Raw genomic sequence first — 18,390 nt, 5'->3', positions numbered from 1 at the left:
AAAAAACTTAGGTCGATACAATGATTTCAAGGCACAGAAAAGGCAGGCGAAGAGCATTGTCATTCCATTCAATACTTCTGGCACAACTAGCACACGGTAGAAGCAAACACAAGAGTGTGAAAATCACTGCTGTTCATTCAAATCTGTTGGCACAACTGGCTCCAAGGCAGAAACAGACTCAAAAGAAAGCAAAAAGACAAACGCAAAACAAGATAGTGATGTCCGAGGTAACACCCCCGGAATCACCCGACTCTTAACAAAACAGGACTGACTCGATACAACAAGACAGACCTGAAACAAAAGGACTAACTCAAAACAGACTCAAAACAACACAACAAGACTCACCCAATACCCAAGTCAGCATGTACAAAACTAGCATTCACAAATGCTCAAAATAGTGTGTGCCATACACCACATCTGGAGTAAATCGAGCGCCATCCGCAGGTGGTTCATCCCCCGATCACATCACATTATCCCCCAGGTTCACTGATCCAATGACGATAGACTTTGTTGAGTTGGTGCGATGATGACCTTATTGTCAATCAGATCTTGTATTTCGTGGCGAAGACGGAAACAACCATCAGTGACATGGCCGACTTACTGATGAAAGGCACAGTACTTGGTCGGATCATGGGAGGAAGGAAGTCTATCTGGCAGTGGTCGCGGCTCCAAGGGTTTCAAATTCCCCTCTCTAATCAAGATCCTAAAGGCCGCTGATAGAGACATGTACAGTGGTGCGAACACCCTCTGGCCTCGAGGTGGATATTTTGAGGTTTGTGGAGTTTTGCTGGATGCACCAGCAAAGGGATTGGCAGGCGTTGACTGGGTTTGCTGATCATTTCCGAGCACGGGATTAGGGCTGAAAGGAACATTCCTCGCACAAAGGCCCTTCTCCTGGCTTGCCCCTTGATTCAGACTACTCTCATTCTGAGTGGCGAAAGTGTCATCCACAGCTTTTGCGACAACTGCGAGGACTTGCTCTTTGTTCAGTCCCTCAGCTTTCAAAGCCTCAATATCCCAGCGAAGGTGTTCATGGTGACCATTTCCTGCTCCTACCTCGCTCTTACCCGTCGCTTCCACTTTGTCAAGAGGTTGGCCTTCTTCCAATGCAACCCGTCCCAAAGTTGGGGAGCCTTTAGACATGAACTCCCTGGTACGTGATGTGGTTGATGATGGGGCCAAAACCCCAAAGGCTAGATCTGCCACAGTTCTCTGAAGATCTTCGATCATCTTCATCAGCTCAGAAGTAGTGGGTTCATGGGTTTGAGATAATTGGGGTTCAGATGCACCCATCATGCATAAGTTCATGCTTTCCGGGATAAACACCTCAGGCTTGGGTAGATGGGCCGGGGTGATGTATACGCTGGGGTCGTAAGGGACGGCCAGTGTGTGGATCAAATTGAGATGTGGATGAGGTACTTGGTCATCGGGGGCTGAAGGTAGAGCTATCGTCCGGTTGTCGATGAGATTTTGCACCTCATGACGAAGGCGGTAACAACGGTCGGTGCCATGACCGCGCTGCTGATGGTACATACAGTACTTGGAGGGATTATGTCTGGCTGGAAGTGGGTTAGGCAGAGGTTGAGGATCGAGGGGTTTGAGATGCCCTCTTTCCATCAAGGCTTTTAGTGCGCTAGTCAGGCTCATATAGAGGGGAGTGAAAGTTCTGCCCTGAGCTCGGGCTGGACCGGCTGTTTGTAGGCTTGGTTTGGCAAAAGGGTTGGCTATGGCGACTGCATTGATCTCGGTGGGTTTGGGAATGACGCTACTACCAACATTGGTACTCCCTGCAATCGCCCTCCTTGTCGGTTCACTTGTTCTGGGAATGATTCCGCTATTGAACGCATTCTCGACCTGAACCCCCAGTTCATGCAAACTTTTGAAAGTGAATAATGGAGCGACTATCAACTTTTGCAACATATCATGCTCGAGGTTTCGCACCATCATTTGCACTTGATCCCTCTCAGAAGGACGATCTGTCATATGTGCTGCCTTTGCCCTCCACCTTGCTACAAATTCCACAAAAGGCTCTGTTGGGTTCTGGCGGGTTGTTTCAAGCTCTTGCATGGTCATTTCAACTTGGGTATTGTAGGAATACTGATCAACAAAGGCCTCAGCCAATTCTTCCCAGTCTTGCTTCACTTTGTCCTCCAACTTAGTGTACCAAGTAGTTGCTACACCCGACAGGGTTCTTCCATATAGAGAGAGTTTCTGTGGCTTAGTCAGTCCCATCGGCTTTAGGACATCCAAGAAAAGTCGGATATGTAACATTGGATCTCCAGACCCGTCGAAACGGTCAATACATGGCATTTTGAATCTGTCTGGGAGCCGAACGGCAGCCTCGGTGTGCCCATCCTCAATGTCGGGAATAGAGTAAAGGCCCTGGGCCTTTTTGAATTGCTTCTCAAGGTTCGCAATCTTCACTGTAGTCGGGTTGAGCTCATTAACATGAAAGGGTCGAAGCCTCTCAGTAGGCTGCACCAGGGGTCTGAGCACCTGAGCTTGAGTCAACCTTTCCCGAGAATTCAGACAATGCAAATCTTCAACCGGCGGAAGTGGGTCAAAGTTTGGCTGGGGTTCCAAAGCTGGATGTGAGGCAGATACCCCAGGTGGGCGCTGCGTTTCAATACTGGTCTCAGCCTGTATGGCAGTTCCTTGATTTAACGCTGCTATCACGGCCACAAATTCTTCTGAACCCTGTGCCATCATGGTCTGCTGAGTCCGAACAAAGGTGATGTGGCTGGTGACTGTCGGATCAGATGAACCAATGAGCCCTGTTTGGCCCTTCTTTACCTTGCCTCGGCAAAAGAACACTGGTTGCCCTTGAATTGAATTTCTGACCTAACAAAGTCTATCAGCACTAGTCCAATGTGCCTGGGGGATATCGGAGCCTTCTGAAGCTATGGTTCCAGGACTACCTTGCAAAAGAGAAAACAGACAACATCTCAGCTCGGACATAATCATAGTGGAATGACTGTGCTCAATACTGATCACTGTTCCCCAAATATCTGTCCCAAAATTGATACCCTTAGGTAAAACTGATTCCCCAAATACTGATGCCCACAGGCCTGATGCCCAAACTTGCAAACTGATATATGCATTCCTATAGAGATACACTCTAAAAGCACATAGCAAGTAAGAGAGAGCCAAAACACCCCTATGTTGGGGTAGGGTTTCCCTGTCCTATTTTGTCAGGAGCTAGGGTTTCACTACGCACGCAGTGGTTTCAAACAACCTATAATCGGGTAAGCAACCTGTCCTAGCTTGGAATAGTCACTATGGATTCCGAATATGCACTAGGTCGAATGGTCAAAAAGGGTGCCTCGGTAAAACCGGGGTTTGTGTTCCCATACTGTCAGAGCCCATAACCGGTCAGCCTTATGGTCATGCCTTGACAAGACAAGCCTCCGGCAAACCGTTCAGGAATGGCAGATGGCAAACACGGTGTCCTAGGCGCACCAATGCACATGCAATGCAAAGAAACACATAAGTGAAATCAAAACAGGATATCACGAGTTCGAGTCAAGCTCTCTAAATTTCCCCAGCGGAGTCGCCAGAAACTGTAACACGCGCCCGTGGGCCTCATGCTACAGTTCAGACTCGATTTGTGTCACGGTTCTAAATCTGAACCAAAGAGTCCAAATCCGGCAAATCGTTTTGAGAAAACAGATTTTTGAAAGAAGTGCCAAACATGGACTGCTTTGCCAGATACAGAGTCGCCACCTAAATATTTTTTTTTTATGGGAGAATTTAGGAAACCCTGACTCGGTGCCAAAGGCCACATGTCCGTCATCACCAGAGTTGTCTCGGCTCGGGAGCTTGGGTACGATCGGGGAAGGTCAGCTATGAGTACCCCCTTTCGCCCGGTCCGAAAACCGGCCTCTACTAACCGTGATATCTGATCTTGAAAACTTTATGTGTTCTTATTCCATTTATTAGCCTAGAATTACTATGTTATGCGCGCAGTAAACAAGTATAGACTAGATTGCCTAATTTGGAAAGAAACATTGCATATCCGTTTGTTTTGAAAATGCTTTGGAATTTGCTACTCGCGAGTAGGCTAAAACACGGATTTCAATGAGTTTTTCCAACTCAAACAATCCAACCTTCACCCACAGGCATTCAAACAGTTTAACACATAAGCATTTAGCCGCATGGCAAGCATACTGTCATGTTAACATTCACGCACATGCGGGATGCTAAAGCATAAATACTTACATCGTACTCCGTGCCAAAACAGTAAACTAGTTAGCAAAACATGCGTGTCCTAGTTCATGTCAAATTGACTAATGCAGCACATACATGATGCAATTAGATAGGCTCGGCTAACCTAAGCATGGCATATGAAATGCGATCAGTTGATGCACGTATTCAATTTGGAATTGAAGTACAAATGCAGTTAGCGTGATGTACCGAGCCTAATGCATGTCAACAAATGCATGAATGCACGCATGCATAGCATAAGGTATGCTAAAATAAATGTGCCCTAATCTACCATCATAAGCAGGTAAATAAAAGGGAAGAAAGAAGTGGGGTTGGAAGACATACATCACACGCACACACACTTATTACATATTTACCCTCACTCGGAGGGACCAAATAAATATTACAGTCCGAATAAATAACTAACTACTTAATTAATTATTACAGAATTCCTATTTAATCAATAAATTAAATGCAAAGGGAAGGTGGCCACGGCCCCCGCCTCGGGATACGTGAGTGATGCATGCTCGGATCCGTCTCGCCCGGAAAGCCCGTACCATAACACTGCCACCTCTGTTTATACTGCCCTGTCTCTCTGAAAATTGCCAAAACTCCAGGACAGGTTCCTTGCATGCTGCAGAGCACCACCGGCTAGGGGAAATTCCCACCGGCATTTCACAACTTCCATCGGCTGTTGATTGGGCCATCGGCATTTCAAAGATTGCCGGTCGGCACTAAAGTCTGCCGGTCGGCAGAAGCTTCCCTTGAAGACCAAACTTTGATGGCTTCTTGGCTTGAGTTTGTGGCTCCTTAGGCTTTGAAGAACAGCCTCCAGCTGCTGGAAATGGAAGTGGTGGTGTTGTGCTATGGCTTGGTGTGTAAATGGCCAAGGATAATGGACTTTGGAGCTTGGAAGAGAGGGTTGAATGTATAGATATAGGGTTGTATGTATAATGCTCCAGCTGGTTTTCTTCTTCTAACCTAGTATAAGGAAGAAGAGGGCATCCTTTATAGGCAAAACAAAGTGTAAAGCTTCTTGAGGAAGCTAAACAAGGGTGCATATCCTCCATACACGTGTATGGAGGATCCATTCTGTGCCCTCCAGCTGGCACAGCTGGCATATACTCAATCTGCAGAATGCTCCGGAAGGTCGTCGGCTAGCGAAAAAGGCCGGTCGGCTACTTTAACCTGCCGGTCGGCACAATAAATTGCCGGTCGGATAAACATAGTGCCGATGGGTAGCCGGTGAGGTCAAAAAGTGCCGGTTAGTGTCTAAATTGAAGCCCCGGAAGTTAGCTTTCCAATGGCGCAAACCTTGCATTAAAATTCCTTCTGTACAAAAAGTTATGCCCTTTTTCGTGAAGCCGCGCAGATTCAATCCAACCGGGATGATACCCGACTTCAACTGATCATATCTCCCCCACCCGGACTTGGTTCTAGGATATTCTTGAGTGCAAAATGAAGCCCCGGAAGTAAGCTTTCCGATGGTGGTGGCCCCCTAGCTAAACTCCAAGCGTACAGACAGATAAGCCCGATTCAGCGAGGGCTGCTCGACTCGCTTCTACCCGGATTCATGCCGAACTTCTCCCAAATTAGTTTTCTCCTCTCCTTTCCTCTCTTCTTCAACTCCAAACTCCTAAACAAAGTGTTTTGAAGGATTTGCCTCTCTCCTTGCCGAAGAAACTGAACATTTCCCTTGCACACCTGTCTCCACCAAGTAAACCATCAGTAACGCCCAAGTCTTAAGGGCGGTCAAAAATGGGGTGTCTACAATGTGGTTTAGTATATTTCTACTGGGCTGTGGCTCACCCTTTATGGGAACATCATTTTCAGGTTCAGGTGATAAACTACCTCCAAGGACTTAGCTTGGGAGGGTTTGGCTTCTGGATTGAAGAAGACTACCTTTAGTTAATTGTCTTTAATTTTTAGTACATGTAAACATTCAAGCCTGGGGCTTTTCTTGTATTGAGTTAGAACTCATATTTTTGTATCCAAGTGTTGGCTTGGAAAGATGTAAGCCTGTAGGGCATTTTATTCGATGTTACATGTAATGCTTTATTTAGTAATACTCTGATGAATGGATTAATATATTGTCTTCTTTAAATAATGCATGTCAATGATATATAATGGGTTAATTTTGAGGGCGTTACAACTTGGTATCAGAGCGTACCGGGTTTGAATACTTTGGGTACGTGGGAAGTGATTAGTATCACATTGGGTTCGTCTCGTTTGATAGAGACTTAGTGTAATGTTATATGTTTATGTGATAACATGTTTATGTGATTATGTGGGTATGGAATGTAGTTTCTAGGATGTTGATTGGACCCTTGAGTTTCTAGTAGTCTTGTTGGAAAGGCACTTGATCACTGCTGCTTCCAACCGGAACTATAGTAACGCATTGGGACTATCATTATCCGGGAATGAAATTCGTAGGTGCTTATGTGATTATGTGCTTACGTGGAATGAATTATTGTTGTCCATTGCATTAGGACGCGAGTGTTTAGCTTCGGCACATTTATTAATGTGCTAATGTCTTTGTTTCCTTTATTAGGATGTCAGGACGAGGACGAGGACGCGGTAGGCGTGGTAGGCCGGGTAGGCAGGAGGTGCCTGTGCCAGAGGAGATTCCGGCAGTTCAAGAGGGAATTTGCCAGGCCAATGTGGCCGAGCCAGTAGGCCAGCAGGCTATGGGCGCTTTAGCTCGAGAGATAGCAGGAGCATTCAGGGAGTCAGTAGGCATTCTCAGAGCTGAGAATCAAGCTCAGGTTGTTGCTGCTGATGCAGGACCTTCCTTTCTGAAGAGGGAGTTCTTCCGGTCTAATCCGGATGAATTTGTGGGTGATCCTAAAGAGCCGCTTAAGGCAGATGAATGGCTCGAACAGACAACGAAGACGTTTGAGATGCTTGGCATCGAAGACGAGGGGTTGAAAGTGACCTTGGCATCCTTCCAGTTGAAGGGGGATGCAGGTCAGTGGTGGAAATTTATTAAGGGGCGTATAGGAGGTACGTGGGAGGCTTTTGTTAATGCTTTCCAGGAGAAGTTCTTATCTCCAGCAGTCAGGGAGAAGCTGCAGGACCAGTTTTGTCAGCTTAAGCAGGCAAGTTCTTCAGTGGCCGAATTTGAGGCTGCATTCACTGGTTTGTCCAGGTTTGCACCTGAGTTGGTGGCGTCTGAGGAACGCCGTTGTATTGAGTTTGAGAAGAAGTTGAGGCGTGGCCTCAAGCTGAGAGTTGGGGGAACTATGATTCGGGATTATGGGCGTATGGTTGATGCTGCAGCCCACATGGAAATCATGATGCAGGAGGAGGAGGAAGGGCAGAAAGGCTCCAAGAGGAGTCAGGATGGTCAGAATGATGGTAGGAGACAGAAGGGTTTTAATCCCCAGCAGTCTCAGGGTAGCTTTTCTAGATCGACTTTTCCTGTACCGAGTGCTAGTTCGGGGAAAGGCAGTCAAGGAGACATTACCTGTTTCAAGTGTGGCCAGCTGGGCCACAAGTCTCCAGTTTGTCCTCAGAGGGGAGGAGTTCAGAGAGCAGCATCTTCTTCGGCTCGATCTCAAAGCCAGAGTCAGGGTAGAGGTCAGCCACTCTCGTGTTATCAGTGTGGTCAGCCAGGGCATATGGAGAGGTATTGCCCGCAGTTGGGTGGTACATCTGGTGCATCTGGTTTGAGGCCGATTCAGGGTCAGCAGCCAACTCAGTCGGGTCAGGCCTCGAGGGCTAATCAGGGGGCTTCACCGTCCCAGTCAGTGCAGCAATCTTATGCTCCTAGGGGTGAGCAGGTTGATCAAAGGTCGTCTGGGCGCGTGTACGCTGTTACCGCGCAGGATCTTGTACCGGCTCCATCAGTTGTGAGAGGTACCTTCTTGTTTTGCAACTCGGTTGCTAATGTTTTGATTGATACGGGTGCATCTCATTCCTTTGTGTCTGCTGCATTTGCATCTGTTTTGGAGTTGGAGTTAGCACAGTTAGCATCTCCTATATGTGTAGTATCACCTCTTGGGGGTGAATTGATTTTGAAACAAGGCGTTAGGGGTTGTGATATAGAGGTTGATTATCATAGAATCCCATTTTCCTTTGTCGTTATGCCTATGAGGGGTTTCGATGTTATTTTGGGTATGGACTGGTTATCGTCATACCGGGCAGTTATTGATTGCTACCGCCAGAGGGTCACTTGTTGTACCGTGAGCGGAGAGTATTTTCATTTTCTGGGGGACCGGGTTGGTGATGTGTTGCCACCGGGGTATGTTCCGCGAGGAAGGAGTGAGCTTAGTGGGCTACTTGCTAACCTTTTGATTAGTGAGGATAATGAGACTCAGATCGTGTTGCCAAGGGTGGTTTGTGAGTACTCGGATGTCTTTCCCGAGGATCTTGTAGGTTTGCCACCGCATCGGGAGATTGAGTTTTCTATTGACCTAGTGCCCGACACGGCGCCGATTTCCATGGCACCTTATCATTTTGCCCCAACCGAGTTAGTTGAGTTGAAGATCCAACTCCAGGAGTTACTAGACAAGGGTTTCATACGCCCTAGTGTTTCGCCGTGGGGAGCACCGGCCCTCTTTATTAAAAAGAAAGGTGGTGCTTTGAGACTTTGTATAGATTATCGGAAATTGAATCGGGCTACGGTTAAGAATAAGTACCCTATGCCTCGTATCGATGACCTGTTTGACCAGTTGAAGGGTTCCCGTTGTTTCTCTAAGATAGACTTGAGATCAGGTTACCACCAGTTGAGGGTCAGGGAAGAGGATATTCCGAAGACGGCATTCCGTACGCGGTATGGCCATTATGAGTTTTTGGTGATGCCATTCGGGCTCACCAATGCACCGGCAGTCTTTATGGACTTGATGAACCGGATCTTCCGGGAATTCTTGGATCGGTTTGTAGTCGTTTTTGTGGACGACATCCTTATCTATTCGCCTTCTGAGGAGGAGCACGAGGCACACTTGAGGGTGGTGCTTGAGTTACTTAGAGCCCATAGGCTGTATGCCAAGTTTGGGAAATGTGAGTTCTGGCTGAGAGAAGTCAAATTCTTAGGCCATGTGGTATCCGGTGAAGGAGTGTCTGTTGATACATCCAAGGTAGAGGCAGTGCAGGATTGGGCACAGCCTAAGAGTGTATTTGAGATCCGCAGTTTTCTGGGATTAGCTGGGTATTACCGTCGGTTCGTGAAAGATTTCTCCAGGTTAGCATCACCGTTGACTAGACTGACTCGGAAGGGAGTCAAATTTGTATGGAGTGAGACTTGTGAAAAGTCGTTTCAGGAGTTGAAAGTTAGACTGACTACCGCTCCAGTATTGATTATTCCAGAGAGAGGGTTGGGTTATGCAGTCTATTGTGACGCCTCACGAGAGGGTCTGGGTTGTGTATTAATGCAAGAAGGGAAAGTAGTTGCCTATGGTTCACGTCAGTTGAAAATTCACGAGCAGAATTACCCTACGCATGATTTAGAGTTAGCAGCTGTGATATTTGCCTTGAAGATTTGGAGGCATTATCTTTATGGTGAGAGATTCGAGGTATTCTCGGATCATAAGAGTCTGAAATATTTGTTTACACAGAAAGACTTGAACTTGAGGCAGAGGAGGTGGATGGAGTTCATAGAGGATTATGATTTTGAATTGCATTATCATCCGAGAAAGGCCAATGTGGTGGCCGATGCCCTTAGCAGAAAACCTGTTGGTGTCATAGCTAGTATAGCCATCCGAGAATGGAAGATGTTGAGTGCACTTGGGGAGTTTGATTTACTTTTGGGCGAGTCCGTTGAGGCTGCGGCCTTGTTTTCTATTGTTGCACAGCCTACACTTGTGACTCGAGTGTTAGAGGCTCACAGAGGTGACCTTGAGGTAGAATCTCTCCGTGAGAAGATTTCCGGTGGGAAGGTTGAGAAGGGTTTGACGGTGTATTCCGACCTGAGTGTGAGATACCGAGACCGTCCGTTTGTGCCGGAGTCTTGCCGAGAGGAGGTACTCCGAGAGTTTCATCATTCACGCCTTGCGGTGCATCCGGGAGGCACTAAGATGTACCGGGATTTGGGTCGTCAGTTCTGGTGGCGGGGTATGAAGAGAGATGTGGCAGCTTTCGTATCTAAGTGCCTTACTTGTCAGCAAGTGAAGGCTGAACATCAGAGGCCAGCGGGTTTGTTGCAACCCTTGCCTATTGCTGAGTGGAAGTGGGAACACGTCATTATGGACTTCGTTGTGGGTCTTCCGAGGACTCAGCGGGGTAGTGATGCTATTTGGGTGGTTGTAGGCCGGTTGACTAAGTCGGCGCACTTTATTCCTATGCGCATGAGAGATTCGGTAGATCATCTTGCCGACTTGTATATTCGGGACATAGTGAGGTTACACGGGGTTCTAGTGATGATCGTCTCAGATAGAGATCCTCGTTTTACTGCCAGGTTGTGGCAGAGTTTGCAGAGTGCCTTAGGCACTAGGTTGACCTTTAGCACGGCTTACCATCCTCAGACTGATGGGCAGTTCGAGCGTACTATTCAGATCCTTGAGGATATGCTACGGGGTTGTGTTCTAGACTTTAGTGGGTCGTGGGAGAGGCACTTGCCGTTGGTGGAGTTTGCCTACAACAACAGCTTCCAGTCGAGTATCGGTATGGCACCATTTGAGGCCTTGTATGGCCGACCGTGTAGATCTCATGTTTGTTGGGCTGAGGTGGGTGATGCACCTCTGTTGGGTCCGGAGTTGGTGAGGGAAACGACGGAGAAAGTTGAGCTTATCCGTAAGAGGCTTGTTACAGCACAGAGTCGTCAGAAATCGTATGCCGACCGTAGGAGGAGACCTTTGGTGTTTGAGGTGGGTGATCATGTCTTTCTGAAGATATCACCTAGACGGGGTTTGATGAGGTTTGGGAAGAGTGGGAAGTTGTCCCCTCGGTTCATTGGTCCGTTTGAGATCCTTGAGAGGATTGGCGAGGCTGCTTATCGTTTAGCTTTGCCGCCGCAGTTGTCCGGAGTACATGACGTGTTTCATGTGAGTATGCTTCGGAAGTATGAGCCAGATCCATCACATGTGTTGGATTGGACCGATTTAGTGGTTGATGAGGATGTCTCGTATGAGGAGAGACCGGTTCGGGTCTTGGATAGGCGGGATCAAGTTTTGCGAGGCAAGACCATCCCTTTGGTAAAAGTTTTGTGGAAACATCATGGAGTGGAGGAAGCCACTTGGGAACGTGAATTGGAAGTCCGCGACAAATACCCGGACATGTTTATTAATTTGTAATCTTGTATTTAGATTTTGTAATATTGTTGAACTTAAGAGCTTTACATATGTCTTAAGTTGTGAAACATTGAGTATGTTTTGGTAAATGGGTGCATTTTGAAACTTGCTTCACTATAGAAGTTTAGTGTAACATTGCATATGTTGATTGCATTGTTAAATGTGTTGTATATATCATGCAATTGAATATGATATGGAAAGTGCTAATATTGAAAGGAATAATGCATAATAGTGATGCAGGCTGAAATATGTATTGTTTATATATATTGTGAGGTGCCTCTTGATAAAGAGTTGAAGTGACCAGTAATGGGTCAACTTGTTTATTATTGTTCTATAATATTTTTGGGAATTGAGAAAAACCTGTTTTCAAAAAAAAAAATTTTGCTTAATTTCGGGGACGAAATTCTTTGAAGGGGGGGAGGTTATAGCGACCCCGGTCTTTTCCCATTTGATTATTGTATCCGGACTTAGGTTCCGTAGATTCTGTCATTGAATAATTGTTGTTGTTGTCCTTTATTTTCTCATTTGGAATTATAGGATGTGTTGGGCAGGTTTGTTTCAGGTTGGTTGGGTTTAGAAACCAAGTGTTGCTGTCCAGGATTTTGGTTCTTCGCTCGAGCGAGGAGTTGGTCGCTCGAGCGAGAGATGGCGTCCAGTTTTGACCTGTAGCTCTGCATTCTTGGCTCGAGCGATATTTTCTTCGCTCGAGCGAGTTAGTTTGTTCTTCGCTCGAGCGATGGTTCCTTCGCTCGAGCGTGAGTCTGTTTACAGACCTGAGGTTTTGAGTTCTTCGCTCGATCGAGCTTTCTTTCGCTCGAGCGAGCTTTTGGGTTGTTGGCTCGAGCAAGGTTTCCTTGGCTCGAGCGTAGCTTTTCTGTGTCTGGTCGCTCGAGCGACAAAGGCTTCGCTCGAGCGAGCCTGTCCAGTATATATTTACAGCAGCGGGTTTTGATCAGTCCTTTTCATCTTCTTTTTGATTCCAAACCCTAGGTCCGACTTCTCTCTCTCCCTACTCACCTTCTTTCTTAGATTTGATCCACTTAGGGTGTGTTTCTACCCTAGATCCTTCATTAAAAAGATAGTGGGAGTCGAGGGCTTTCATTTAATCTGAACATTTGGCGATTTGGAGCACTTTGGTAGTTGGGCACTCATCTTTGTCTTCACCATTTGTGTTGTTTTCTTCGAGGTAGGGATTTCCTACTCCATTTTATAGGTTTTGTCCTAAGTTTTGGTATTTTGATATGTTGGGGATACTTTGGTAAATTTTGGGAAAAACCCTAGTTGTATTATTGAATTAATTTGTATAAGTAATTCATGGAATTGGGAAAAGAGGGTTAAATTCATGGAATTGGGGAATTCATTGATTAAATGGCGTAATTGGGTAATTGGTATCATTTGTTTATTGAATTGTTTACATGGTTATTTTCAGTTTAGAAATAACTGTTTTGGGCTATCGGTGGAGGATAGTCGTGATTGTTGTAGACATTGCATGTGGATTAGGAATAACTGAAACTAATCACATTGGTTAAGTCATTAATTTTGACTATGGCATTGATACAGAAAATACGTGTATTGATTGAGCATTGCATTTGCATACATTGTTTTGTGTGTGGGAGGAGATAGGGGATGTACTCCACGGTTTAGGGGAAGATAGGGGATGGACCTCTAAACCGGATTTTGTTTGGGAGGAGATAGGGGATGGACTCCATTAGCATCACTTTTATGTGTGCTTATTTATATAGAAGTGTTTTATTGATACAGCACTAAAATGTGTATCAATCTGGAAGTATGAAGTGTTTGATTTGAGCTTGAGTCTCATTTGTTTGTTGATATTGGAAGGATGTGAATATGATATATGTGATTCACTGTTGTAAGTTTGGCCAGGTTCTGAGCCATGTTGATAAAATTGGAAAGTAAAACGTATCTTTGGCAATAATGTCATGAGACTGTAAAATGAAGTAATTGATTATTTTGGTTAACCATCTGTTGAATGCTATTGCTTTATTCATTGCTTATATGTGGTTTAGTATATTTCTACTGGGCTGTGGCTCACCCTTTATGGGAACATCATTTTCAGGTTCAGGTGATAAACTACCTCCAAGGACTTAGCTTGGGAGGGTTTGGCTTCTGGATTGAAGAAGACTACCTTTAGTTAATTGTCTTTAATTATTAGTACATGTAAACATTCAAGCCTGGGGCTTTTCTTGTATTGAGTTAGAACTCATATTTTTGTATCCAAGTGTTGGCTTGGAAAGATGTAAGCCTGTAGGGCATTTTATTCGATGTTACATGTAATGCTTTATTTAGTAATACTCTGATGAATGGATTAATATATTGTCTTCTTTAAATAATGCATGTCAATGATATATAATGGGTTAATTTTGAGGGCGTTACAAAAACTGTGATAAATTATAACCATAAACAATCCCACCTTCAAAGATCATGCTTAGTGAGAAAGAAAAAGTTGAGATTGTTTATGAAAGACCATGATTAACCGTTATCTTTAAGTGTTTTTATAGTAGTGATAGGAGAGAAAGATTGAGGATTTCGTTAATTGTACAACAGACAGATTAGCATGTAGATCATTATCCAAGCCCATTGTGCGAAAAAGTGAGGCTAGAATTGAAAATTTAGGTTGTGTTTGGTGTAGTGTTCTAACTATAATTCTACCCCTTCACGTGAACACTCTGTTTGGATACAACTTTCAAAAATTAATTCCACAACCGCGTTTGAAAACTCGTCTACCTAGTCATACCCCTGGACGTCCCCTCGGAGGTTCGGCCAGTTGACCGAAACAGTGGTTTTTTTATTTTATTTTATTTTAAATAAAAAAATATTTTTGGAAATTTTTTTAAATTTTTTGTGTTTTGAATAAAATTTTGGATTGTGTGCTTGATTAGGAATTGTAAGTTTTTTAATCAAATATCATGTCACATCAAAAATTTCAAACTCAATTCAAAACTATTTTCAAAACTCATAACTAAACAAATTTTCCACACTCAAATCATAATTCCAAAATTCACAAACTCAAAATACAACTTTATTCTCAAATTATAATTTTAAAACTCTACCAAATGCTTCCTAAAAGTTTCTTAAACTCGTACGATTTGGCTTAGATTGGACATGTTTCAGATTTTTATGATTTTTGTGGTTTGCTCTAGTTTAGGCTTTTATTAAGTTGAGAAAGGGCTTAAAAAAAGCTTCTTATATGATCTAGCAAACCCTCTTCCGCTTATATTTCTATCATGCCATCATTCTTATTAGAACATTAAATTTGGGGGTAATTACAACCAAAAAATAAAAAATAATTTCATGCTGTTAAATGAAATTTTTCTTTGTTGATAAAAAATAAAAATAAAAAATAAAAAAATTCCAACATTTAATTCTTATAATAAAATAAATCTTGAACTTTTAATTTTGTTAATTTAAATTTCAATCTTTCAATTTATTTTTCAATCTAAACCATTAGTTTACTTATATTAAGTAAAATCGACGGGAAAAGTATATTTTAGTTTTTAAACTCAATATAGGTATACTTAAAATGTCTAAAATACCTTCTGTAGTTGAATTTAATGAATAAAATACTATTTTTAATTAGATTTACTGAACAAAAATAAATAAATAATTTAGATTGAAAACAAATTAAAAGTATAGGATTTAAATTACCGAAATAAAAAAATTCAAGATTTATTTTATTATAAGAGTGAAGCCTTGGGATTTTTATTTTTTATTTTTTTTATAATTATTATACCATAAATTTTTTTCCTTCTTTTTTAAAGAACAAAGATTGTTTCCTAGAAATTGATTTTTCAAAACTATCACTTTTTTTTTAATATTTAAATGCTATGAAATTCATATTTCATTATTTTTAGTATGACCAACTAATACATTATTTTTATTAACAAAATAAGCAAATATTATAAGTGATTAATTCATTTTTTCGTTCTTTGCATGGGCTAAGTAATCATTTTCTAGTACTTCTTTTAAAATCTCAAGTTCAAAACTTCTTAAGTGTATATAATTTTTTCGGGTCAATCTATACGGGCTTTATCTCGACTTTAATTGGGACCCCTGCTAGTGGTCTCCTAAATTAGTTGGTCCGATGAACCAAATATAGAGTTTAAAAAAAAAAAAAAAATCATTTCATATCAATTTTGACCTAGGTTCTAAAATGAAATAACATTAAATTTGAGGTGGGTAAAGAAAGAAAGCCTCGGGAGATTTTTCAGCGATATTGGCAGTTTTTTCCAAAGTAGATAATTTCAACTATAAAGTAAAGTAAATGAAGATGAAACTCTTTTATCTCTATAAAAAATAAAAATAAAAGTAGAGTGATACTATTTCTCCCTATTTTGTTCATTGTGCTTAAGTTTGTCCTTTTGGGCAAAGTAGAAAAGCGCTCGGACTTTTGATCCAACAAAATTGAGACTTTGATTTAAGGAGCGAGTGTCCAATTAAATATAAATTAAGAAATAAGAGTGAGGATGAGTTCAAAAAAATCTGAAGTCAGTGGCAGTGAGGGGTGGAGCAGTGCATGTACAGAGTTGTTAAAAAAAAAAGGACAATTACCTGCTTCATTATAGCGATCCCGGGTTTACCCTTGTTGTATAGTGATCCGGACATGTGTCCGTGGATGTTGGTAGTTGTTTATTATCTTGTTTACATCCTTTCTTACTTTGTATTTGAGTTATAGGATGTGTTGAGCGGGTTTGTTACAGGTTGGTTGAGTTTAGAAACCAAAACTAGTTGCCCAGATTTTTGGCCTGTACGCTCGAGCGGAGGTGTTGGCGCTCGAGCGTAGATTACATCCATCCAGTATCTTGTTGTGCAGTGTTGTGAGCTCGAGCGTAAGGTTGGGAGCTCGAGCGGAGGCCTGGTTCTGCAAAAGTGCTGAGCGAGTGCATTCTGCGCTCGAGCGGGAGGTTGGCCGCTCGAGCGGAAGTCTGTGAGTGTACGCTCGAGCGGGGTGTTTTACGCTCGAGCGGAGACCTGGGTTAAAGTCCCGAATTTGTGACTCTTCAAATCACTTTTTCACTTTATCTTCTCTCTCTTACTTTTCCAAAAACACCATTGTTGAGTCTTTCTCTCTAGATCCTACCTTCTCTCTAGGTTTTGATCTAGTAGGAGTGATTTACTCACCTTTGGCCTTTACAAAAAAGTTGTTGATCGTCGAGGGCTTCATTTTAATCTGAAAATCTCGGGTTTTGGAGCACGTTGGGTTTTGTCGTTTTCTCCTTTGGGACTCCGAATTTGAGGTAGGGATAACCTACTCCTCTCTATGGGTTTTGTCTTTAAATTTTGGTATTTTGAGATGTTGGGCTTGGTTTGGTAATCTTGTAAAGGTTTGGGGCTTTTGTGTAATTTTACAAAAGTTGGGGTTTTATTCATAATAAACCTAGATGCATGTTTGGCATAGAAAAATTGAATGATTGTTGAATCATTGATGAAAATGGGACCTAAGGGTTGAAATGGTAATTATGGAAAATGGCCTAATTACATTGATTAATTAATTGGGATAATTAATTGGTGAGAAATGAGGAAATGAAATGTTGATTGAATATCCATTTGCGCATTTATTTTCTGTTTTAGAAATAACTGCTTGGGGCTATCGGTGGAGGATAGTCGTGATTGTTGTAGACAATGTATGTTGATTAGGCAAACTGAAACTAATCAATGGAATGTGTTATGAAACTTGACAGTTGCTAGAATACATTAATTGTTTGTATTGTGTGATTGTGTATAAAACCAATGTGTTTATATGCGTTGTGTGTAGAGGAGGAGATAGGGGATGTACTCCGCGGTTTAGGGGAAGATAGGGGATGGACCTCTAAACCGGATAGGTATTTGGAGGAGATAGGGGATGTACTCCGTAGACAGAGCTCATATGCTTGTCTAGAGAAGTGAAGATAGAGCTCATATGCTTATCTTTGTGAAGTGAAGTGTGGATACAGCTTGTATGCTTATCTGTGGATATTGTTGATATACATATCTGTTGTAAAATGTGGATATAGCTTGTATGCTTATCTGTGGATATTGTAGTTATACATATCTGTTGAGAATGTGGATATAGCTTTTATGCTTATCTGAATGTGAGATATAGTTTTTATACATATCTGTGGAAATGATGATAGAGCTAGCATGCTTATCTGTTGAAAAAGGGAAAATGAAAAGTAAATGGGACTTGTAAGTCGTTGACATAAATATGTAATTTATGTGATTGTATCAGTGTTGACCAACTATCAATTGCTAATGTTTTAGTCATTGTCCATGGTTGGTTTAGTGTATTTCTACTGGGCTGTGGCTCACCCTATATGGGAACATCATTTTCAGGTGCAGGAAGCATGCCACCTCCAAGGACATAGCTGGGAGGCTAGTGGCGGGCATAGTTTTGTCGTTTTACTTTTGATGTATTACATGTAATTTCAAGCCAAGGGCTTAATGTGTAAACGAGTTAGAACTCTTTGTTGTAACCAAGTGTTAACTTGGAAAGCTGTAAGCCCGTAGGGCATTTTGTTATGAGGTTAACATGTAATACTTATGTCTTATCTGATGGGTTTATTGTTATTATTTTGAGGGCGTTACAACTTGGTATCAGAGCGTACCGGGTTCGAATACTTTGGGTACGTGGGAAGTGATTAGTATCACAATGGGTTTGTCTCGCTTGATAGAGACTTAGATGTAGTACCATATGCTATGTGCTTATTTGATAACATGCTTATGTGACTATGTGGGTATGGGATTTAATTTCTAGGATGTTGATTGGATCCTTGAGTTTCTGGGAGTCTTGTTGGAAAAGCACTTGATCAACGCTGTTTCTAACCGGAACTCTAGTAACGTCTCGGGACTATCATTATCCGGAAATGAAGTTCGTAAGTGCTTATGTGTTTATGTGCTTATGTGGAGTGAATTACAGTTGTCCATGCACTAGGACGTGAGTGTTTAGTTTCGGCACATTTATGAA

The sequence above is a fragment of the Camellia sinensis genome, chromosome 4 (genome assembly GCF_055761805.1).
Source record: "Camellia sinensis isolate YWXY chromosome 4, ASM5576180v1, whole genome shotgun sequence".
Lineage (NCBI taxonomy): Eukaryota > Viridiplantae > Streptophyta > Magnoliopsida > Ericales > Theaceae > Camellia > Camellia sinensis.
This window is presented reverse-complemented; position numbering follows the sequence as displayed.